The 20,000-nt window shown below is 43.3% G+C and overlaps 1 pseudogene; it reads left to right on the forward strand.

The window, feature by feature from the left end:
- The window catches only part of LOC135516944 (contactin-associated protein-like 2), a 173,485-nt pseudogene that overhangs the window by 38,191 nt on the left and 115,294 nt on the right, over window positions 1-20,000 (forward strand).

Consider the following 20,000-nt stretch of genomic DNA (forward strand, 5'->3'; position numbering starts at 1 on the left):
GTAATATTCAGACCCCTTCACTTTTTCCACATTTTATTACGTTACAGCCTTATTCTAAAATTGATTTTTTTAAATGTTTTCTCTCATCAATCTACACACAATAGCCCATAATGACAACGCAAAACTGTTTTTATAAAAATAAATTAAACTGAAATATCACATTTACATAAGTATTCAGACCCTTTACTCAGTATTTTGTTGAAGCACCTTTGGCAGCGATTACAGCCTTGAGTCTTCTTGGGTATGACGCTACAAGCTTGGCACACCTGTATTTGTTGAGTTTTTGGGGAGTTTCTCCCATTCTTCTCTGCAGATCCTCTCAAGCTCTGGCAGGTTGGATGAGGAGTGTTGGGGCTCAGCTATTTTCAGGTCTCTCCAGAGATGTTCGATCGGGTTCAAGTCCAGGCTCTGGCTGGTCCACTCAAGGACATTCAGAGACTTGTCTCAATGCCACTCCTGCGTTGTCTTGGCTGTGTGCTTAGGGTCGTTGGCATGTTGGAAGGTGAACCTTCGCCCCGGTCTGAGGTCCTGAGCACTCTGGGGCAGGTTTTCATCAAGGATCTCTCTCTGGTTTGCTCCGTTCATTTTTCCCTCGATCCTGACTAGTCTCCCAGTCCCTGCCGCTGAAAAACATCCCCACAGCATGATGCTGCCACCACCATGTTTCCCCGTAGGGATGGTGCCAGGTTTCCTCCAGACGTGACGCTTGGCATTCAGGGCAAAAAGTTCAATCTTGGTTTCATCTAGCCTGAGAAACTTGTTTCTCATGGTCTGAGAGTCCTTTAGATGCCTTTTGGCAAACTCCAAGCGGGCTGTCATGTGCCTTTTACTGAGGAGTGGCTTCCATCTGGCCACTCGGCCATAAAGGCCTGATTAGTGGAGTGCTGCAGAGATGGAAATTTCTCCCATCTGTACACAGGTTCTCCCATCTCTAGACCTCTCAGACTGACCATCATGTTGTTGGTCACCTCCCTGACCAAGGCCCTTCTCCCCCAATTGCTCAGTTTCACCAGTTGGTCAGGAAGGATGAGGCCACTGTGATCTTGGGGACCATCAATGCTGCAGAAATATTTTGGTACCCTTCCCCAGATCTTTGCCTCGACACAATACTGTCTCAGAGCTCTACGGACAATTCCTTAAAACTCATGGCTTGGTTTCTGCTCTGACATACACTGTCAACTGTGGGACCTTATATAGACGGGTGAGTGTCTTTCCAAATCATGTCCAATCAATTGAATGTACCATCAGTGGACTCCAATCAAGTTGTAGAATTATCTCAAGGATGATCAATGGAAACCGGATGTCACCTGAGCTCAATTTCAAGTCTCATAGGGTCTGAGGACTTATGGAATAAGGTATATCATTTGTTTTTTAATTGCAAAAAATTCAAAAAGCCCGTTTTCGTTTTTATGTTTGTCAGTATGGGGTATTGTGTGTATATTGCTGAGTATTTATTTTATGTAGTCAATTTTAGAATGAGACTGTACCGTCGATCTATATAGTTTCAGAATGCAGTCTATGTAAGGGATAATCAACGAGGGGCTGTGTGTTCTGTGGAAAATAATGAACAATGTAGAAGGTGTGTCCCAAGACGCGCTAGCGGAGTCAAACTGACCTTCCACAGAGTTGCATTATTTTCCAGAGAACGCCTAGAGCCCTGAGTTGATGATCTCTTTCATACCATGGCTATAAATCAACACATTTGCCACTAGAAATGTGTTAATTTGCCAGTAGAAATGTGTTCAGCGTCCACTGACATAACTAGATAGCAACAGTAGTTGCCGTGGTAACAAAACAAACAGACTTGCTCGTTCAGCGAACCTAACCATCAGTTCTAGCAGTTCTAAAAATACTGTTTTCAATTCGACTTTCGCTTTCAAAAGCAGCTCAAACAAAACTTGCTTATAATATAGAATTAATGGTGGATGTTAATGCAATGAAATTGTACCGCACACTAATACCACTTATAACTGATATGTGTGTGTATGTCTAGGTGAGTGCATGCATATACACGTGCTTATTATGTGCTGCTAGGTACAGTAGTTGAATGTTAACTAACTGAGTTATTCCCGACAGCGTGACTGCTTTTGCTCAGTGCAGAACTGCCCAGCCAATCTCCTTAGCCCTTGGTGTGTCTGTTTAAAGCCTGGCTTCCCTTATACATTCTTGGCTTTAATTCATTCATTAATATGAGTAGTGAAGCATCACAGTACAGACACTTAACAATGACACATGCAGTAACATTTAGGGAGCACCAAGACATCTTAGCAGATGAGAAAATTATTTTTATGCTGTTCTATCTTAGTTCTTTAATCCCTCTATTTCTCTTTGTCTCACCTCTCTCTCTACTGCAGTTGAGTTTTGGTGGCATGCCCTACAGTGGTAAGCCAATGGGAGGGGGGATGAAGAACTTCCGAGGCTGTATGGAGAGCATCAACTACAACGGAGACAACATCACTGATCTGGCACGACGCAAGAAGCTAGACACCTCCAGCTTTGTAAGTTACACACAGCTGTCACTGTCCAGCTCTCTGTTTCTCTCTGAATCTCCATCTATCTATGTTTCTGCCTCTGTCTCTCTCTTTGTACAATATATTATCAAATTACCTTGTCAAATGTGATAATTTGTCAAAGCAAACAACTCATTTGATGAATGATTATTTGATAACTAATGATAATCACAAGTAATGATAAGAATCTCCCTCCCTTTCTCTCTCTCTCTTTTTCTCTCTCTCTTTCCGTAGCGTAATCTGTCATTCTCTTGCATGGAGTCTCACTCCTTCCCAGTTTTCTTCAACGCCACCAGCTTCCTGCAGCTCCCAGGAAGAGCCAATCAGGATGTAGTATCACTTAGATTCCAGTTCCGCACCTGGAACGCCAACGGACTCCTCCTCTTCAGTAACCTTGATGACGGAACGCTTGAGATCGCCCTTGACGACGGGAAGATGGGAGTTCACTTCAACGTGACGCAGACGAAGAACACCAGGATAGCAATATCATCAGGTAGGAGGGGCAGGAAAACACACTGAACTGCACACACACACATTTACTTTTTATTTAACTAGTCAAGTCAGTTAAGAATAAATTCTTATTTACAATGACGGCCTACCCCGGCCAAACTCGGACGACACTGGGCGAATTGTGCGCCGCCCTATGTGACTCCCAATCACAGCCGTATGTGATACAGCCTGGATTCGAACCAGGGACTCAAATCAAATGTATTTATATAGCCCTTCGTACATCAGCTGATATCTCAAAGTGCTGTACAGAAACCCAGCCTAAAACCCCAAACAGCAAGCAATGCAGGTGTAGATGCACGGTGGCTAGGAAAAACTCCCTAGAAAGGCCAAAACCTAGGAAGAAACCTAGAGAGGAACCAGGCTATGTGGGGTGGCCAGTCCTCTTCTGGCTGTGCCGGGTGGAGATTATAACAGAATATGGCCAAGATGTTCAAATGACAGAGTGACAGAGTTCTGACAGAGTGAAAAACGCACGGACAACTAGTCAAAGCTCAAACCAAGTTTATTCATCCACTGGTAGAAACAGCTGAAAAGACAAATACATGTTTCCACCAGCACAGGTATTTATACCCTCCTGTGGGCGGAGTCTCCTGTTCACACCTCTCAACACTACATCAGTGTTGCTAGGCAGGAAGTTAAGAGACGTGGAAGAAAGCTGTTCCTTCTCCCTTCGTCTAACCTGACCTGACATTCCTCACTAATCCACAGCTATCCAACCTTATCAGTGACCACAACCAAGTGATTGCCTACTCCCTTACTAAGTAACTTTTCCAGATCCACACTTCGTATCCACCCTCCATTGACCCCACCATATACATTCCTCACACATGTAACCATTAACTTCTAGTATAGCAAGTATTTCAATCTAGAACCCAACAACACACACATACTGATCCACACACACACACACACACACACACACACACACACACACACACACACACACACACACAGACACACACACACATACACTTAACCACACACACACATATCCACACACACACACTTAACCACACACACACACACAAACACAGACACAAACACACCTAAACACCCACCCATCAAACACGTCTGTGTAAATATCTTATCCTGCCATCTCGTTAGCGATGATGATTGCCTCTACCAGCTAATGACTAATTAGCAACAATCAGATGGGTACAGCAAGGTCGTTGTCGTGGTTACGCCGCTCATTGTTTTGATGCTGTTGTCAAGGAGGAGACACTGATGATCGCTAATTACAAGATTGTGCAGTAAAGTGTGAAAATATGTTTTTTCCAAGAAAATATACCCCCGTCTGCCTTGAGATACTTCCAAACTAAACGCTAGAAACACACTACTGCAAGTTAACGAGGACACATAACCTCTGACTTCCATCTTTTGATAGACAACATCTCTCTCTCTCTGTTCCATTACACATTGATCCTACATGCTTTTCTGTGTGTGTGTGTGTGTGTGTGTGTGTGTGTGTGTGTGTGTGTGTGTGTGTGTGTGTGTGTGTGTGTGTGTGTGTGTGTGTGTGTGTGTGTGTGCCTAGCAGTGGCCTATGAGCTCTGTTGGAGCTGACTGGGTCCCAGCATGCAATGGGTTTCTGAAACTCAATATTAAAAGGGGTCCTCTACTAATTAGCCACTCTAACCAGGCGTGTGTGTGTGTGTGTGTCTTCCTTCCTTTTGTCCTCAGGTTCAGGCCTTAATGACGGCCAGTGGCACGCGGTGCATCTAGTCGCTAAGGAGAACTCTGTCATGTTGACGATTGATGGAGACGAAGCGTCAGCGGTCCGAACCACAACGCCTATCATCATCAGGACCGGTGGAACATACCATCTGGGAGGTGAGGAAGGGAGTGTGTGTGTGTGTGTGTGTGTGTTTGTGTGTGTGTGTGTGTGTGTGTGTGTGTGTGTGTGTGTGTGTGTGTGTGTGTGTGTGTGTGTGTGTGTGTGTGTGTGTGTGTGTGTGTGTGCGCGTGCGTGCGTGTGTGTGTGTGTGTGTGTGTGTTTGTACATCTGCACACAAGACCACTCCATCAGAAGATATGCATAATGTTCTGCATTGATTTACTGTCCTTAGAAAATAAAGATCAATTATTGTCAACTATTGAACAGACACTTCATCATGTGCTTTGAGCCAGACCGTGAACTGGCTATGATGCAAAACATGACATATTGAACTATGCAGTAAACTTTTCAGCCAGTCAGGCAGGGGGATATTGATGGAGAGAAAAATAACTAACTCTATATGTACACATCACATCCTCTCCTCTGGCTGGCTGGCTGACTGGCTGCCTGGCTGTCTGGCTGTCTGCTCATACAGTAAACATGAGACAGAGAGGTTGACATTAAAACCTCTTGATACTCCACATCCCGGAACCCGGGAGCGTAATCATCGACTGACACTAATTAGCATAACGCAACGGACATAAATATTACTAGAAAATATTCCTATTCATGAAAATCACAAGTGAAATATACTGAGACACAGCTTGGCCTTTTGTCAATCATCCTGTCATCTCAGATTTTCAAAATATGCTTTACAGCCAAAGATAGACAAGCATTTGTGTAAGTTTATCGATAGCCTAGCATAGCATTTTGTCCAGCTAGCTGCAGGTAACTTGGTCACGGAAATCAGAAAAGCAATCAATTTAAATTGTTTACCTTTGATGAGCTTCGGGTGTTTTCACTCATGAGACTCCCAGTTAGATAGCCAATGTTCCTTTTTTCCAAAACTATTATTTTTGTAGACGAAATAGCTCCGTTTGTTCTTCACGTTTGGCTGAGAAATCGACCAGAAATTGCAGTCACGAAAACGCCGAAAAATATTCAAAATTAGCTCCATAATATCGACAGAAACATGGCAAACGTTGTTTATAATCAATCCTCAAGGTGTTTTTCAAATATCTATTCGATAATATTTCCACCGGGACAATTGGTTTTTCAGTAGGACCGATTGGAAAAATGGCTACCTCTCTATTTTACATGAGAATCATTCTGGGAGCATCAGGTGACCACTTACATAATGTAGCCACTTACGGGTATTCTTCAACATAAATGCGTAAAACTACGTCACAATGCTGTAGACACCTTGGGGAATATGTAGAAAAAGTAATCTGGTTGATAGCCCATTCACTGCTCAATAGGGACGCATTGGAACGCAAGAGCTTTCAAAACATGAGGCTCTTCCGGATTGGAATTTTCTCAGGCTTTCGCCTGCAATATCAGTTCTGTTATACTCACAGACAATATTTTTACAGTTTTGGAAACTTTAGACTGTTTTCTATCCTAAGCTGTCAATTATATGCATATTCTAGCATCTTGTCCTGACAAAATATCCCGTTTACTATGGGAACGTTATTTTTCCAAAAATGAAAATACTGCCCCCTAGTCACAACAGGTTTTAATCTGACTATTGACTCTCACAGGGCCATACTATGCTGTGTCATGACGTTGCCCTCTTTGGGTACAGCAAGCCCAATCCCCTTCTCCCTGCCTCCCCCTTGCCTCCTTCAACTAGGCTGCTGTGGTCAGAGTGAGGTCGTAAATTCCTAGGGAAGACCCTGCCACATGGCCAAACAGTATAGAGATAGAGTGAAGTTTCATAGCGAACAAAGGAATTTCTTCCACCTCACAGAACTTGAGGTTCGAACAACGTTTACATTCCGGAGAAAGTATAAAAGATCGGTGAAGAATCCAGCTACGAACTGGTCCGTTTGTTACAACTTGGGGAAGCTAATGGGAGACGGTGCAGCCACATTACCATAACGCTGTTTATATAATAGCCTCAGATATTAGGTTTACATCTAATTGTTGTATAAGATGAATGAGTGAGGATGATACTGTTTGTAAAATTGTGTAATATGATTTTGGACTGTTTAATGAAGGAAACTCCAATTCCCTTTTGAATTGAACTAAATCATGGGACCGCCCATGAGCCCAGTTAGGGTCAGGCATCCTGGGACAGCCACTTTTCTGCAATTCCGAATAAAAACCCAATCTTGAGAATTCCTCAAGTAGACCATGTTCCTCTCAATCACGGGAGGACAAAGGTTGCAGACCATTGCTGAATCTTTTAACCATACCACGTGGTTATACTCTTAGTCTATCGATACCGACAGAATAAGAACAAGTCTTTGATATTAATTACTAGTCTGCAGCTTGGAATTCAGTGTCATTGAACGCGAAGAACGACAACTGCCGAAACATCCATTCTACAACAACATGAATGAATGTCGCTCTGAACAGTTCACTCTAACCACGACAGAGAGAGAGAGCGAGAGGATGAAAAATCTCCAACAGAAACAAACTTTTCAACAAAGATCCCGACGACACACTGAGCGTGAATATATATATTGATTGCAATTGTTCCCGAATGAGTGAGAGTTCATGTGCAAAGGATTAGCATTTCAATTGTTATAATTATCAACTTTGTAGTGTCTCATCTCAGTCGACCCCCACTTCCCTTTTGTCTAACAAGCCGCCATGCCAGTTTAGCCCACTAGGGCACATTTCCCTATCATTTCTTGTAACCATATTTACTTTGTTTGTTTGTGTGTGCACTTCTGTGATTGTTTAGTTAGTTAATAAATAAATGATTGAAGACAATTGATGTATGGATGACTCATAGTAAAGACTGGGTTTGTGCAGATAACCAACAATTGAACCGAAAGGTTGCAAGTTCAAACCCCCGAGCTGACAAGGTACAAATCTGTCATTCCGCCCCTGAACAGGCAGTTAACCCACTGTTCCTAGGCCGTCATTGAAAATAAGAATTTGTTCTTAACTGACTTGCCTAGTAAAATAAAGGTAAAATTAAAAATAAAATAAAAATTATGACGTTTGGAATGAGACTAACGTGAGGTAAAGTAAATAATTAATTAATTCAAAGACTAATTGATCAGATATAAAATATCTGAAAGGTTATATTAGGAAATTATAACTTTGTAATCTGAATATTTTCCTTGGTGCCCCGACTTCCAAGTTAATTACAGTTACATGATTAATCAGTTTGATCGTGAAATACTAATTACAGAGAAAAGCTAAGTCTTCAATTTAATGATAGTAAAGACTCTCTCTCTTTCTTCCTTTCTAACGTTCTCTTTATATATTTTTTCTCTCTCTCTTTCTCTTTCTTCCTTTCTAACATCCTCTTTATATATTATCTCTCTCTCTCCCCATCTCTCTCCCCCTCTCTCTCTCTCTCCTCTCTGTTTCTTCCTTTATAATGTCCTCTTTATATATTATCTCTCTCCCTCTCTCTCTCTCTCTCTCTCTCTCTCTCCCTCTCTGTTTCTTCCTTTCTAATGTCCTCTTTATATACTCTCTCTCTCTCTCTCTCTCTCTCTCTCTCTCTCTCTCTCTCTCCCTCTCTGTTTCTTCCTTTCTAATGTCCTCTTTATATATTCTCTCTCTCTCTCCCCTCTCTCTCTCTCCCTCTCTCTCTTTCTTCCTTTCTAACGTTCTGTTTATATATTCTCTCTCTCCCTCTCTCTTTCTCCCTCTCTCTCTTTCTTCCTTTCTAACGTTCTGTTTATATATTCTCTCTCTCCCTCTCTCTCCCTCTTTCTTCCTTTATAATGTTCTCTTTATATATTCTCTCTCTCTTTCTTCCTTTCTAATGTTCTCTTTATATATTCTCTCTCTCTCGCTCTCTCTCTTTCTTCCTTTCTAACGTTCTCTTTATATATTCTCTCTCTCTCTCTCTCTCTCACTCTCTCTCTTTCTTCCTGTCTAACGTTCACTTTATATATTCTCCCTCTCTCTCTCTCTCTCTCTCTCTCTCTCTCTCTCTCTCTCTCTCTCTTCCTTTCTAATGTTCTCTTTATATATTCTCTCTCTCTCTCTCTTTCTTCCTTTCTAACGTTCTCTTTATATATTCTCTCTCTCTCTCTCTCTCTCTCTCTCTCTCTCTCTCTCTCTCTCTCTCCCAAGAGAGGAAAACAATCCAGCCCACAAAATAGTAGCAACTGCTAAACACATAACAAACACGAAGGATTGGAAGACTGATGGAACATTCATCAACCAGTACGGCATGACAAGGATCTAAATGCCGTCTTCCACTCGTCCCCCTCCCGGATACGCACCAGGTTGTAAACGCTCCTGAGATCCAATTTTGTGAAGAAGCGTTCCCTGTGCATTGACTCGCTCACACTGGCTATGAGAGGAAGCGGGTAACTGTACCACACAGTGATCTGATTGATTCCTGCATAGTCAATACACAGGCGTAAACCACTGTCCTTCTTCTTCACAAAAAAATCAACTTGAGGAGACATATGTTTCCATAGCCATACCAGGAGATTTATCGCACAATCCCCCCGTCGATGGGGTGGTAGTTGAGTCGCCCTCTTCTTACAGAAGGCGAGAGCCAAATCGGCATATTCAGAGGGGATGTGCACGATGGAGACCTGGTCTGGAATCTCCACCGTAGTAGCACCAATGGAAACACCTATACACCTCCCTGAGCACTTATGTGACCATCCCTTGAGAGCCCTCTGTCGCCACGAAATAGTGGGGTCATGATAGGCCAACCAGGGAAGGCCCAACACCACGGGAAAGGCAGGACAATCAATCAGGAAGAGACTAATTCTCTCCTCATGACCCTCCTGCGCTGGAGTGGAGCTGTGACCTCCCTAATCAGCCCCGACCCTAAAGGACAACTATCTAAGGCATGTACAGGGAAGGGCACATCAACAGGAACAATAGGGATCCCTAATCAAAGTGCAAATGAACGGTCAATAAATTTCCCAGCTGCGCCTGAATCTACTAGAGCCTTTTGCAGGGAATGCGGGGAAAACTCAGGACATTCTATACGCACACAGGTGCCTCCTCATCTGGGATGATCCACCAGTGCCCTGCCTGCTGCTTCTACTCCCTGGGGAACCTCCCCAGCACCAACCAGCAGTGTGCCCTCTGCGGCCACATGTGGTGCAGGAAATGCCCTCCCTCTGGTCACCCTCAGAGCAGCACCTCCGAGCTCCATAGGTGTAGGATCCGATCCGGACGTCCGCGAGTGGCCAACAGGTTATCCAGCCGGATGGATATATCCACCAGCTGGTCGAGGGTAAGGGTGTGGTCCCTGCATGCCAGCTCCCGATGATCGTCCTCACGTAGACTGCACCGGTAGATCAGGGCCCTTTAATTCCATCCCACGCTGGCTGCCAGGGTCCTGAAGTTCAGTGCCAAGTCCTGTGCGCTTCTCATCCCCCGTCTCAGATGGAACAAACATTCCCCTCGGGTGGATGATCAAAGAGGCGGCTGAAATCCTCATAGTGGACCAACGCTGTGCCTTCTCTCCCCCATACGGCGTTGCCCATTCAAGTGCCCCAACAAACAGGACATGAGGGCGGACACGCTCTCGTGTCCCGAGGGAGCCGGGTGGACGGTCGCCAGGTACAGCTCCAACTGGAGCAGGAACCCCTGGCACCCGGCAGCCGTGCTATCATATGCCCTCGGGAGCGAGAGCTGAGTCCCATCGGGTCCAGGTGACGGAGGGGTGGACAGCGTTGTGGGTTGGGGTGAAGTTGATGGGGGTGTGGGAAAAACCCCTCTCTCCCATCGCTCCATGGTGTGCAGCACGCGATCCATGGCTGTGCCAAGATTTTGTAGCATCGTCGCATGCTACTGGGCGCGCTCCTCCACAGGTAACGGAGGACTGGGTGCACCTGCTGACTCCATATTTTAGGTGCGTTTTTCTGTAAAGGGTCGATGTGCAGTAGGTGGGACGGAGTCAGGCGCAGGACACAGAGGATGAGTAATAACAGACTTTTACTTAAGACGACAACAAAATAAATTCCACACAGAGAAAACAATCCAGCTCACAAAATAGAAACGACTACTAAACACAGAACAAATATGCATAAAACCATGTGGGAACCAGAGGGTTAAATAGGGAATAAATAATAATGTAACTAACACCAGGGGCAGAGGATTTTTCTAGAATAGTGGCCAATTTGTTGATGTAAATATTGAAGAGTGCAGGGCTCAGGTGCCTGACGTTTCTTATAGAGCTCCTGGTCAGTAATAGTTTAGTTTCTTATAGAGCTCCTGGTCAGTAATAGTTTAGTTTCTTATAGAGCTCCTGGTCAGTAATAGTTTAGTTTCTTATAGAGCTCCTGGTCAGTAATAGTTTAGTTTCTTATAGAGCTCCTGGTCAGTAATAGTTTAGTTTCTTATAGAGCTCCTGGTCAGTAATAGTTTAGTTTCTTATAGAGCTCCTGGTCAGTAATAGTTTAGTGTCTTATAGAGCTCCTGGTCAGTAATAGTTTAGTTTCTTATAGAGCTCCTGGTCAGTAATAGTTTAGTTTCTTATAGAGCTCCTGGTCAGTAATAGTTTAGTGTCTTATAGAGCTCCTGGTCAGTAATAGTTTAGTTTCTTATAGAGCTCCTGGTCCTGTGTGGCTCAGTCGGTAGAGCATGGCGGTCTAATAGCAACGCCAAGCGTCGTGGGTTCAGTAATATTTAGTCCTCGCTGGGACCACCCATATGTAAAAGTAGTGGCCCCAGTAATAGTTTAGTGTCTTATAGACTTGTAAGTCGCTTTAGGACAAAAGCGTCTGCTAAATGGGATATATTATATATTATGGTCAGTAATAGTTTAGTTTCTTATAGAGCTCCTGGTCAGTAATAGTTTAGTTTCTTATAGAGCTCCTGGTCAGTAATAGTTTAGTTTCTTATAGAGCTCCTGGTCAGTAATAGTTTAGTTTCTTATAGAGCTCCTGGTCAGTAATAGTTTAGTTTCTTATAGAGCTCCTGGTCAGTAATAGTTTAGTTTCTTATAGAGCTCCTGGTCAGTAGTTGGGGAGTCCAGTGGATTTTGATTGTCCTTTATAGCTTTTTCTAATCCATTCAACTTCTCATGAATTTGGTGTTGTTCTCTGTTTGTGTGAATTTGAGCGGTGTTGTAGAGTGTTTTAAAATGAGTTGTCCATATGTCACCATTTTGTATCACTAATTCCTCTCGTTTCAATTTTTTTAGTTTTTTCCAGTTTTGCCAGAAGTTGTGTGTGTTTATGGACTCTTCAATTAGTGTCAGCAGCTTGCTACTGTACTGTGCTTTTTTGGTTCTGAGTGTACGTTTTATAGAGTTTTAAAGTCTCACAGTAATGAAAGCGTAGTTCACTGTTATTTGGGTCTCTTTGCTTTTGGTTGGATAGTGTTGTAAGTTTTCGCTTATAATTTTACAGTCTGCATCAAACCAGTTGTCACCCATGGTCTTTTTTGTTTTGTTTTTTATCAATTTCAATTGTGCTTCTTTTGCTGTTTGCCTGAATATGTAGTTGATGTTTTTACTGCCAGATTGATGCCTTCTTCACTGTGAGTGAATGTGGTATCCAGACAGTTATCTAAGAGTGTTTGGATATTTTAGTTACAAGTTGCTTTCTGGTATTCTTCTGTACTGTTTTGGGCCCATCTGTATGAATGTCTGATGTTGTACAGCTTACTGGGCTGTGAATGTGTGGTTGTTTCCATGTCTGTTCTTTTGAGGATCAACGTAATTTGGCTGTGATCAGACAGAGGTGTTAGTGGCTTGACAGTGAATGAGCTGAGAGAGGAAAGCTCAATGTCTGTAATCATATAGTCTACTGTGCTCTGGCCAAGAGGTGAGCAGTAGGTGAAGTCCCCCCGTAACCTACAATTGACAAAGTACAGACCCAGGCTTCTACAGAGCTGCAACAGATCCCTTCCGTTTTTGTTGACGGTGGGGATCTTTTGCAGTTCTCTCTCTCTCTCTCTCTCTCTCTCTCTCTCTCTCTCTCTCTCTCTCTCTCTCTCTCTCTCTCTCTCTCTCTCTCTCAATTCAATTCAATTCAAGGGGCTTTATTGGCATGGGTAACATGTGTTAACATGTTACAAAGCAAGTAAGGTAGATAATACCTCTCTCTCTCTCTCTCTGTCTCTCTCTCTCTCTCTTTCTTCCTTTCGAACATTCTCTTTATATATTCTCTCTCTGTCTCCCCCTCTCTCTCTCTCATTCTGGTGGATAGTGGGCAGGTGTGGAGACAGTTGAGACAGATGGTGGCGGTGACTTGAGAAACTTTTGGAAGAAATCCCAAACGCAAAATCAGCACTGAAACACATTCAGGCACACACACACACACACACACACACACACACACACACACACACAAAAGACAGGTTGGCCTCAAAACTAAGGCTGTAGAGGCGATGGCCTTGAGGTTGATGGACATCCTGCTGTGTCTGACAGACTATTACACTCTGATGATGGAGATGTCATTGAGCCGCTGTGTTTTATAGCTCTCCCTTTCTCCCTTTCTCCCTTTCTCCCCCTCTCTCTCTCTCTATCCCCTCATTTCTTTCTCTCTCTCTCCCCACCCCCCTATTCTCTCTTTCTCTCTCTCTCTCTCTCTCTCTCTCTCTCACTCTCCCCACCCCCCTATTCTCTCTTCTCTCTCTCTCTCTCTCTCTCTCTCTCTCTCTCTCTCTCTCTCTCACTCTCCCCACCCCCCCTATTCTCTCTTTCTCTCTCACTCTCCCCTATTCTCTCTCTCTCACTCTCCCCATCCCTTTTCTCTCTCTTTCTCTCTCACTCTCCCCTATTCTCTCTCTCTCACTCTCCCCATCCCTTTTCTCTCTCTTTCTCTCTCACTCTCCCCTATTCTCTCTCTCTCCCTCTCACACTCTCCCCTCTTCTCTCTCTCTCTCTCACTCACTTTCCCCATCCCCTACCTCTCTCTCCCCCACACCCTCACCCCTGTCTCTCTATCCCCCCGCACCTCTCTCTCTCTCTCACTCTCCCCATCCCCTCTATCCCTCTCTCTCTCTCTTTCCCTCTCTCAGGGTACTTCCTGCCTACCTTAGCCCCTCCCACCCAGAAGTCGTTCCAGGGCTGCATGCAGGCAATTCTGTTGGATGATCAGCTGGCGGATATGCATGCCGTGGAGAAAGGCATTGTGGGAGTGTTTGAGAACGTCAGCTTGGACATGTGTGCCATCATAGACAGGTGTGACACACTTGCGCACACACATACACACGCACGCACACACACACACACACATACACACACACACACACACACAGCCACACACACACACACACAGCCACACACACACACACACGCACACACACACAAGAGGCTAACTAAACGTTTGATATTTGATGGGTAATGTGGTCAGAGAGCTGATAGTCACTAGAGACAACAACACCTGTATTTGAAATATCATATTGAAATATATCTTCAGATGAAGTAATATTTGCATTTCTGTTTGCAGGTGGTTCACATTTCTTCAGTCATATAAATATTACATCTTTCTCCAATCAATTTATCTCTGTGATGCTGAAGCAGTGTTACATTAAATTAACTCCCTCTCTGATGTTGAAGCAGTGTTACATTAAATTAACTCCCTCTCTGATGTTGAAGCAGTGTTACATTAAATTAACTCCCTCTCTGATGTTGAAGCAGTGTTACATTAAATTAACTCCCTCTCTGATGTTGAAGCAGTGTTACATTAAATTAACTCCCTCTCTGATGTTGAAGCAGTGTTACATTAAATTAACTCCCTCTCTGATGTTGAAGCTTTGTTACATTAAATTAACTCCCTCTCTGAAGCTGAAGCAGTGTTACATTAAATTAACTCCCTCTCTGATGTTGAAGCAGTGTTACATTAAATTAACCCCCTCTCTGATGTTGAAGCTTTGTTACATTAAATTAACTCCCTCTCTGATGTTGAAGCAGTGTTACATTAAATTAACTCCCTCTCTGATGTTGAAGCTTTGTTACATTAAATTAACTCCCTTTCTGAAACTGAAGCTGTTACATTAAATTAACTCCCTCTCTGATGTTGAAGCTTCAAACATAAAGACATAAAACTGTATTTTTTTTGTGAAGAATCAACAACAAGTGGGACACAATTATGAAGTGGAACGACATTTATTGGATATTTCAAACTTTTTTTAACAAATCAAAAACTGAAAAATTGGGCGTGCAAAATTATTCAGCCCCCTTAAGTTAATACTTTGTAGCGCCACCTTTTGCTGCGATTACAGCTGTAAGTCGCTTGGGGTATGTCTCTATCAGTTTTGCACATCGAGAGACTGACATTTTTTCCCATTCCTCCTTGCAAAACAGCTCGAGCTCAGTGAGGTTGGATGGAGAGCATTTGTGAACAGCAGTTTCCAGTTCTTTCCACAGATTCTCGATTGGATTCAGGTCTGGACTTTGACTTGGCCATTCTAACACCTGGATATGTTTATTTTTGAACCATTCCATTGTAGATTTTGCTTTATGTTTTGGATCATTGTATTGTTGGAAGACAAATCTCCGTCCCAGTCTCAGGTCTTTTGCAGACTCCATCAGGTTTTCTTCCAGAATGGTCCTGTATTTGGCTCCATCCATCTTCCCATCAATTTTAACCATCTTCCCTGTCCCTGCTGAAGAAAAGCAGGCCCAAACCATGATGTTGCCACCACCATGTTTGACAGTGGGGATGGTGTGTTCATTGTGATGAGCTGTGTTGCTTTTACGCCAAACATAACGTTTTGCATTGTTGCCAAAAAGTTCAATTTTGGTTTCATCTGACCAGAGCACCTTCTTCCACATGTTTGGTGTGTCTCCCAGGTGGCTTGTGGCAAACTTTAAACAACACTTTTTATGGATATCTTTAAGAAATGGCTTTCTTCTTGCCACTTCCATAAAAGCCAGATCTGTGCAATATACGACTGATTGTTGTCCTATGGACAGAGTCTCCCACCTCAGCTGTAGATCTCTGCAGTTCATCCAGAGTGATCATGGGCCTCTTGGCTGCATCTCTGATCAGTCTTCTCCTTGTATGAGCTGAAAGTTTAGAGGGACGGCCAGGTCTTGGTAGATTTGCAGTGGTCTGATACTCCTTCCATTTCAATATTGTCACTTGCACAGTGCTCCTTGGGATGTTTAAAGCTTGGGAAATCTTTTTGTATCCAAATCCGGCTTTAAACTTCTTCACAACAGTATCTCGGACCTGCCTGGTGTGTTCCTTGTTCTTCATGATGCTCTCTGCGCTTTTAACGGACCTCTGAGACTATCACAGTGCAGGTGCATTTATACGGAGACTTGATTACACACAGGTGGATTGTATTTATCATCATTAGTCATTTAGGTCAACATTGGAGCATTCAGAGATCCTCACTGAACTTCTGGAGAGAGTTTGCTGCACTGAAAGTAAAGGGGCTGATTAATTTTGCACGCCCAATTTTTCAGTTTTTGATTTGTTAAAAAAGTTTGAAATATCCAATAAATGTCGTTCCACTTCATGATTGTGTCCCACTTGTTGTTGATTCTTCACAAAAAAATACAGTTTTATATCTTTATGTTTGAAGCCTGAAATGTGGCAAAAGGTCGCAAAGTTCAAGGGGGCCGAATACTTTCGCAAGGCACTGTACATCAAATAAACTCCCCATAAAGAGAGGTGTGTTTGACTAATAAATTGATAGAATGAATGCATCAGTAGTATTTATAATATAAGACTGAGAGAGTTTGGTGTCAATCCTTCACATTTCTTGTCTGTTCAAATTTGTGTTATGTTGGATTGTTGATATTGCTGGTCACATAAACAGATTCACTGTAAACATTACACTCGCAAAAGTTCCAAAAACAATAAAGACATTTCAAATGTCATATTATGTCTTTTTACAGTGTTGCAATTAGAGGTTGACCGATTAATTGACATGGCCGATTAATTGACATGGCCGATTAATTGACATGGCCGATTAATTGGGGCCGATTTTAAGTTTTAATAACAATCTGTAATCAGCCTTTTTGGACGCCGATTATGGCCGATTACATTGTAATCCACGAGGAGACGGCGTGGCAGTCTGACCCCCTGTTACGGCAGGCTGACCACCTGTTACGGGAGGCTGACCCCCTGTTACGGCAGGCTGACCCCCTGTTACGGGAGGCTGACCACCTGTTACGCCAGGCTGACCCCCTGTTACGGCAGGCTGACCCCCTGTTACGGCAGGCTGACCCCCTGTTACGCCAGGCTGACCCCCTGTTACGGCAGGCTGACCCCCTGTTACGGCAGGCTGACCCCCTGTTACGGGAGGCTGACCACCTGTTACGGGAGGCTGACCCCCTGTTACGGCAGGCTGACCCCCTGTTACGGCAGGCTGACCCCCTGTTACGGCAGGCTGACCCCCTGTTACGGGAGGCTGACCACCTGTTACGGGAGGCTGACCCCCTGTTACGGGAGGCTGACCACCTGTTACGGCAGGCTGACCACCTGTTACGCCAGGCTGACCCCCTGTTACGGCAGGCTGACCCCCTGTTACGGCAGGCTGACCCCCTGTTACGGGAGGCTGACCACCTGTTACGGGAGGCTGACCCCCTGTTACGGGAGGCTGACCACCTGTTACGGCAGGCTGACCACCTGTTACGCCAGGCTGACCCCCTGTTACGGCAGGCTGACCCCCTGTTACTGCAGGCTGACCCCCTGTTACGGGAGGCTGACCACCTGTTACTGCAGGCTGACCACCTGTTACGGGAGGCTGACCACCTGTTACTGCAGGCTGACCCCCTGTTACGGCAGGCTGACCACCTGTTATGCGAGTGCAGCGTCAAAAGGACCTTGTGGCTGCAAGGAGCCAAGGTAAGTTGCTAGCTAGCATTAAACTTCACATAATCACTAGTTAACTACACATGGTTTAACTAGCTTGTCCTGCGTTGCATATAATCAATGCGGTGCCCGTTAATTTATCATCGAATCATAGCCGACATCAACTTCGCTAAACAGGTGATGATTTAACAAAAGCGCATTGCCAAAAGAAGCCCAATCTTTGCATAAATGTACCTAACCATAAACATCAATACCTTTCTTAAAATCAATACACTACACAGAAGTATATATATTTTTAAACCTGCATATTTAGTTAAAATAAATGCATGTTAGCAGGCAATATTAACTAGGTAAATTGTGTCACTTCTATTGCGTTCAGTGCAAGCAGAGTCAGGGTATATACAGCAGTTTGGGCCGCCTGGCTCGTTGTGAACTGTGAACTGATTTGCCAGAATTTTACATAATTATGACATAACATTGAAGGTTGTGCAATGTAACAGCAATATTGAGACTTAGGGTTGCCAACCGTTCGATAAAATACGGAACGCTTCTGTATTTCACTGAAATAATAAACGTTTTGTTTTCAAAATTAAGGTTTCTGGATTTGACCATATTAATGACCTAAGGCTCATATGCCTGTGTGTTTATTATATCTATGATTTGTCCATGATTTGATGTTTGATAGAGCAGTCTGACTGAGTGGTGGTAGGCAGTAGCAGGCTCGTAAGCATTCATTCAAACAGCACTTTACTGCGTTTGCCAGCAGCTCTTAGCAATGCTTGAAGGACAGTGATGTTTATGACTTCAAGCCTATCAACTCCCGAGATTAGGCTGGTAATACTAAAGTACCTATCAGAACATCTAATAGTCAAAGGTATATGAAATACAAATGGTATCGAGAGAAATAGTCGACGCGTCATAATTCCTATAATAACTACAACCTAAAACTTCTTAACTGGGAATATTGAAGAACTGGGAACATTGAACCACCAGCTTTCATATGTTCTCATGTTCTGAGTAAGGAACTTAAACGTTAAACGTTAGCTTTCTTACATGGCACATATTGCACTTTTACTTTCTCCTCCAACACTGTGTTTTTGCAATATTTAAACCAAATTGAACATGTTTCATTATTTATTTGAGACTAAATAGATTGTATTTATGTATTATATTAAGTTAAAATAAAAGTTTTCATTCAGTATTGTTGTAATTGTCATAATTACAAGTATATATATAACAATTGGCTGATTAATCAGTATCGGCTTATTTTGGTCCTCCAATAATTGGTATTGGTATCGGCGTTGAAAAAATTGTAATCGGTCAACCTCTAGTTGTAATGATGTGCACAAAAAGGAAAATAAATATACATAAATATAGGTTGTACTTACAATGGTGTTTGTTCTTCACTGGTTGCCCTTTTCTTGTTGCAATAGTTCACAAATCTTGCTGCTGTGATGTCACACTGTGGAATTTCACCCAGTAGATATGGGAGTTTATCAAAATTAGATTTGTTTTCAAATTCTTTGTGGATCTGTGTAATCTGAGGGAAATATGTCTCTGTAATATGGTCATACATTGGGCAGGATGTTAGGAAGTGCAGCTCAGTTTCCACCTCATTTTGTGGGCAGTGAGCACATAGCCTGTCTTCTCTTGAGAGCCATGTCTGCCTACGGCGGCCTTTCTGAATTGCAAGGCTATGCTCACTGAGTCTGTACATAGTCAAAGCTTTCTTTAATTTTGGGTCAGTCACAGTGGTCAGATATTCTGCCGCTGTGTACTCTCTGTTTACAGCCAAATAGCATTCTTGTTTGCTGTTTTCTTGTTAATTCTTTCCAATGTGTCAAGTAATTATCTTTTTGTTTTCTCATTTCATCTCTCGCTCTCTTTATCTCTTTCGCTCTCTCTCTGTCTCTCTCCTCTCTCTCTCTCTCTCTCTCTCTCTCTCTCTCTCTCTCTCTCTCTCTCTCTCTCTCTCTCTCTCTCGATCTCTTTTGCTCTCTCTCTCTCTGTATCTCTTTCTCTATCTCTCTCTCTCTATCCATTTCGCTCTCTCTCTCTATCTCTGTATCTCTTTCTCTATCTCTCTCTATTTCTTTCTCTCTCTCTCTCTCTCTCTCTCTCTCTCTCTCTCTCTCTCTTTTCACTCTCTCTCTATTTCTCTGTATCTCTCTCTCTGTATCTCTTTCTCTCTCTCTCTCTCTCTCTCTCTCTCTGTCTTTGACTGTTTGTCTCGCCGCCCCTTCTGTTCGCTCTCTCACTCTCCTTCAATCTCTTCCTCTTTCCCTGTTACTCACACTTTCCGATATATATGTGTTTATCTGTGTCTGTACTGCATAGGAAATGTGCCAACCTTGATTTAACACCTGTTTTGTAATGCGATTGTGAGTTGAGAGCACTGATAGTCTTGTCTCTTTCCGCTTGGATTCCCCAAGCTATGGAAAA

The sequence above is a fragment of the Oncorhynchus masou genome, chromosome 28 (genome assembly GCF_036934945.1).
Source record: "Oncorhynchus masou masou isolate Uvic2021 chromosome 28, UVic_Omas_1.1, whole genome shotgun sequence".
Classification (NCBI taxonomy): domain Eukaryota; kingdom Metazoa; phylum Chordata; class Actinopteri; order Salmoniformes; family Salmonidae; genus Oncorhynchus; species Oncorhynchus masou.